The 5,709-nt window shown below is 34.8% G+C and overlaps 1 non-coding gene across 1 annotated transcript; it reads left to right on the top strand.

Annotated features, from left to right (window-relative positions):
* The first annotated feature begins 5,367 nt into the window (after positions 1-5,367).
* Positions 5,368-5,474, top strand: LOC139886962 (small nucleolar RNA R71). Its single transcript, XR_011772818.1, has one exon. It is a non-coding gene; the product is annotated as a small nucleolar RNA R71 (small nucleolar RNA).
* Positions 5,475-5,709: the final 235 nt, after the last annotated feature.

Below are 5,709 nucleotides of genomic sequence, written 5' to 3'. Positions count from 1 at the left end.
ATCATTATTAATTATTAGGATAATTAATTTGAAGATAGGTTCGACAGACTCCAATGAGTTGTCACTCAATTAGACAATACCCCCCATCTATTAATAGTCAATAGTCCAATTTCCACAAGTGTCGGTCTTTTGCCCAAACCTTAATTATGGTCCAAAGTTCAATAACCCCATCTTAATATTTTAGCCTAACATCACGATTACTTCGGCTCAAATAAGCATAATAATAACTTAGTTACGAGACATTAATTTAAAAAGGAAGAACATAACTTACAATGATTATTTATAGCGTAGCGTTACACGGACAGAGTTTCGACTTACACACTCAAACGATCTCTATCATAAATCTTATTATTATCATAATTTAAACTTAAAATTAAGATTATTGTTATATCTTATTACATTAACATTATGATAGAGATATAGAATATAGATATTGATAATTGATATTGATATTTGATCGGATAAAAAAAAAGATAGAAAAGTTGATCGAAGAAAGTCTCCCCCCATTTTGATCGTAAATCATCGCTTTTATAGCGAAATTAGAAATTGAATTTTCATTTACGACCCCTGAACTATGCTCAATTAACAACTTTTTATTATTTAATATTATTCTTATTATGAATTATTTAAATATTATATTTTATTCTTGTGCATAGTTGACTCGTAATTTTTACACCGTTGCGTCGAGCGCTGAAAGTTGGTTCATGTCCCGGTTCCGGATTTTCGAACGTCCTTTCGTATAATTTAATATCTTGTACTTTGCGTTTTGTAACTTGTACTCTTGTCATTTTTAGACGTTCTTCATCAATAATTTGAACCTTTTTGATTGTATCTTGTACTTTTGAGCTTTTTGGACCTTTGCGTCTTCAAATCTTCGTTTTCGCCTTTTGTCTTCGCACTTATTTAAAATAAACGAATATTACTCGAAAATGGAACAATTGCAACTAAAACCTTGTCTTTCTTGGGGGATTTTGCTATGAAATATATGTTCCTTTTTAGCCTTATCAATATCCCCACACTTGAGCGTTGCTTGTCCTCAAGCAATACAGTCTTGAAATAATATAATACATCACACGAATCACTTCTTTATTCTTTACACTTTGTACATCAGTGATTTTGATAGAGCGGTATAAACAATGATAGTAACGATATGGTTAAAGGTGGGTGTGTCATCCACAGTTGCCTTGGGTTTAGGACAACGACACTTGCAATCAAATAGCCGATTTACTTTCGGTTTCCAAAGCAAAGTGCACATTTGAAAGGCGGTTTACAGTCCCACATGACTATAAAAATTTAGATCCTTTAAGGAAATTGGATCTTTATGAAAACATTTGATCTTTTGAAAATTCAAGCTAGATTTTACCCTAGACAAGTTTTCTGATTTGATCCATCATCGGTGTTGCAAAATATATTTGTGGATCAATATTTTGGCTAAAACTTTTAGGTTCGTGTAATCCACTGCTATCCCGGTATCGAATAGCACACATCCAGTTTACTTGTTCCGTATATTACCTTTCGGTAAACTACCGTCCGGTTGTAAAGGAAAGCGATGAACAAGAAACTGTTAAGGCAATGTCCCGTGACATGCAGATGATTATGGTCTTTTAACGTGTCGGATGCTAGAACTATCCTTGGTAGGAGCGATAGTAAAGATCATCCTATGATTTTTCGGTCTGGCACAAGGTCCTGTCTCCGACCATGCTATGCAACCACCGTTCTTACGGTTGACACCCGATTTGGTTCAGGTGACCTAATGAATTCCAGGTGAATTTCTTAGGATTTTACGTTCAATGGTAATGAACGCATTGAAAATGGTTTTTCAGAAAACAAATCGGTTTGTATTTTTGATCAAAATATTTTCTCGTTCATGCTCGAGTTTAGATATCATCGAATTCCATGAGTTTGAATTCTCAATCTTTAAGGTCAATCTCTAGGATTGAGTATTATCAGTCTTAAAAGCTGATTTTTAATCTTTAAGGAGATTATCCTTTTCTGGGGATCTGATTCATTAGTCTTATCAAGCTAATTTGCACGGTGCCTCTCCATTGTACGAGATAAATCCTTCTCATGGTTAGGATAAATCTGACCACTTGGCGACCCTGTTTGATGCTGAGGTCCGTGGATTTCCTGCTGATTTTAGAGATGACTTTTCTAGATTTTTCGTCAACCTACAGCTGGTCTGGACGACAACTTCTTGACCTAAATCAAGAAGCGCGTGTCTTTTTCGGAAGACTTTACTTCCTTTTAATGATGGAATTGATTCATCGTGTAGATCCATCTCTTCTTTCAAAAGTATTACAATAAATCGGGTAAAATAGTTAATTTAGTCCAAAACAAAAGCACCTGCAATAAACTTTACACAAACATGTGATAGATAGTTTTTAATTGAATAACTTGGTACATTCTCCCCACACTTAGTTTCTTTCTTTGCCTTTTTATTCTCCTTTATTCCATTTTAAATGAATTCAAGCGTTTTAGGTTGTTTCTCAATTTATGTCCTTTCCGAGGTAACGATAATTTCGGCATTAACACCTAGTTTTATTGTTCATAAATATATATAAACATGATTTTGAGTTCATTTAGTTGAAATTTTTTTCAAATTTTCACAAAATTTGAAAAATAAACCAAGTATAAACCCGAGAGAATTTATAACCCTTCCCCACACTTGAGATCATGCAATGCCCTCATTTGCATGAAATCAGACTATAATTATAAATTCATGAGGGTGATTAGTGTAGAAAAGTGATTAAAAATACCGAGTTTGTAATTACAAAGCTCGTCGAATGATAGATGGTGCCTCATCGTTCATTCCTTCATTTGTTATATCATATTTGTTGTTTTGCTTCTTGTCGTCAAAATTAGTACCTTTTGCTGAACTTTAATGACAGTCTTTGAAAGTGCGTTGTTTTACCCTGTTTTGTACATAAGATAAAATACAAACATATATATATATATATATATATATATATATATATATATATATATATATATATATATATATATATATATTTTTTTTTTGAAGTTTGGTTTATAACCCCACTTTTCAAAAATTTATAAAGTATAATATTTTTGGCATACTTTAAATCAATAAAATTAAAAATAATGATAACAAAATTTGTCGCCCCGCCCTCGGGTAAAGTAATTTCGGCTTAATGACCTAGTCTTCAACTCACGACGAATTTTAGAAATCATTTTTTCAACTTAATGAATTAAAGTAAATTTTGTTTTTAAAAACTTAAATTAAAATGCATATTAATTTCATAAAAAACCTACAAAACAAAAATTCAGAATGGAGGGAGAAAACTAGTTCTTTAGTGTCTGCTAGCGAAAAAGACCAATCGGATTCCATTCTCGGAACTACACGAGAACAGAACAAATAACTTTAGACAGCATTATCTTTTTAGAACATTCGAATCTCCCCACACTTAGGTAGCTGTGGTGTTGAAATTGTGATTAACTTCATTGTCAATTTCTCTTGGTCCATAATCAACTTGCCTATCTGTGACTTTTTCTTTAAGCCAGTGCCCGGCTTCTTCCGTAATATCCCATAATTCAACTAGCTTCGCCCTTTCTTTAGGCGACAGATTGGATACTAACCGGTTACATAACTTAAAGTTCCCCTTACTTCTAGCATCAATAGCTCGTTTAAAAAGTTTCTTCATTGAACTGTTAATAATGGGGTCATTTAATTTCGTATCAATAACGGGGTTCTTTGTTATCATGTCATCATTAGGTGTTACTTCATTTTCCCCACACTTAGGCGTTTCATTATTGTTAAGCACTACCGTTGGAGTTGGTAAAACCACATGGTTCTTACCAATTGTTTTTACTGGTTCAACGGTTTTGGCTGGTGGAGATTTAGACTTTCGAATCATAAAGGTGATCGATTTGTCACCACTTTTAAGTGTCATTCTTCCATTTCCTACATCAAATAACGCCTTGGTGGACGCTAAGAATGGCCGACCTAAAATTAGAGGAATGTTTGGGTCCTCTTCTATGTCAATGACAATAAATTCGACTAGAAAGGTTAAATTACCTACTTGAATGGGTAGGTTGTCAGCAATTCCAACTGGGTGCTTAATGGTTTGATCAAAGAGTCGAACACTCATATCCGTTGGACTTAACTTACCTACACCTAATCTCTTATATAAGGAAAGAGGCATAACACTTACACTTGCACCTAAATCTGCTAGTGCATCATACATGACACAATCACTAAGTAGACAAGGAACAATAAATTCACCCGGATCACCTACCCTAGGTGGAGGTTTTGGTGGAACTGTATTCACCGGGTTTACTTCTACGGCTTTTGTTTCTTGTACTTTCTTATTCTTTTTCTTCTTCTTCTTTCCAGAAGTATCACAATCTTTATTACTTATTACTTGCTCATACTCAACTCCTTTTCTTGGAAACAGGATGGGTGGTTTGTATGGTGTCACCACTGGCTTTACATACTCGGGTGGTGGTGGTGGTGTAACTTCTTCATTGTTACTCACATCTAAAACCTTCCCATCTTCTGGAGCTGGTTTTTCAGAATTTGTTGACACCATATTAACATTCTCTTTCCGAGGATTTACTTCAGTATTACTCGGTAGCTTTCCTTGTTCCCTCTCACTCATCATCCTAGCAAGAGTACCTACGTGTTTTTCTAGATTCAAAATGGAAGCTTGTTGAGTTCTTAATGACTGATCAAACCTCTCGTTCGTTTGGGTTTGAGTTTCAATAAATTGTGTTTGAGATTCAACTAGCTTGAATACCACGTCTTCCATATTTGACTTTTTCTCTTCAGTTTGTTGTTGTGGTTTATATAAGCCAGGTCTTTGTTGATTGAAAGTGTTGTTTTGAGTTGGTTGGTTATTCGGACCTTGTTGGTTATACCAGTTATTTTCGGGTCCTTTTGGATTGTAAAGAATGTTTTGATTTCGATTAAAGTTTAGCTTTGGCGGTTGATAATTATTTTGATAATTATTTCCCAGCCTTTGGTTCATATAGGAAACATTCTCTCGTTGTTCCATCGTTAGTTCAATGTGACAATCTTTCAATAAGTGTGGTCCACCGCATTGCTCACAAATGATTCGTATTGCGTGAATATCATTATTCATCTTTTCCATTCGTCTTTCGAAAGCATCTATTTTTGCGGAAACGGAATCAAAGACATGGCTAGAATCGGCTCTAGCCGCTTTAGATGATCGAAAGATATCTTTTTCTTGATGCCACTCATGTGAGTGGGAGGCTGTGTTATCAATAATTTTGTAAGCTTCAGTTGCGGTTTTCTTCATAATGGATCCACCGGCTGTTATGTCGATGTCTTTTCGTGTAGCAACGTTGACACCTTGGTAGAATATTTGTACTATTTGGTAAGTGTCTAAACCATGTTGAGGACATCCTCTCAACATCCTTCCGAATCTTGTCCACGCCTCATATAATGTTTCATTTGGCTTTTGTGTGAACGTAACAATTTCTCCTTGAAGTCTCACGGCTTTAGATGCCGGAAAGAATCTTTGAAGAAATTTTTCAACTAAGACATCCCATGTGTCAATCGCCCCTTCAGGTAACGATTCTAACCAATCTTTGGCTTCTCCCTTTAAAGTCCAGGGAAATAACATGAGATAAATTTGCTCATCTTCCACTTCTCTGATTTTAAATAGAGTACAGATCCTATTAAAGGTTCGAAGATGTTCGTTTGGATCTTCTTTTGCCGTACCACCG

This window comes from Rutidosis leptorrhynchoides, chromosome 1, assembly GCF_046630445.1.
Source record: "Rutidosis leptorrhynchoides isolate AG116_Rl617_1_P2 chromosome 1, CSIRO_AGI_Rlap_v1, whole genome shotgun sequence".
Taxonomy (NCBI): domain Eukaryota; kingdom Viridiplantae; phylum Streptophyta; class Magnoliopsida; order Asterales; family Asteraceae; genus Rutidosis; species Rutidosis leptorrhynchoides.
This window is presented reverse-complemented; position numbering and strand designations above follow the sequence as displayed.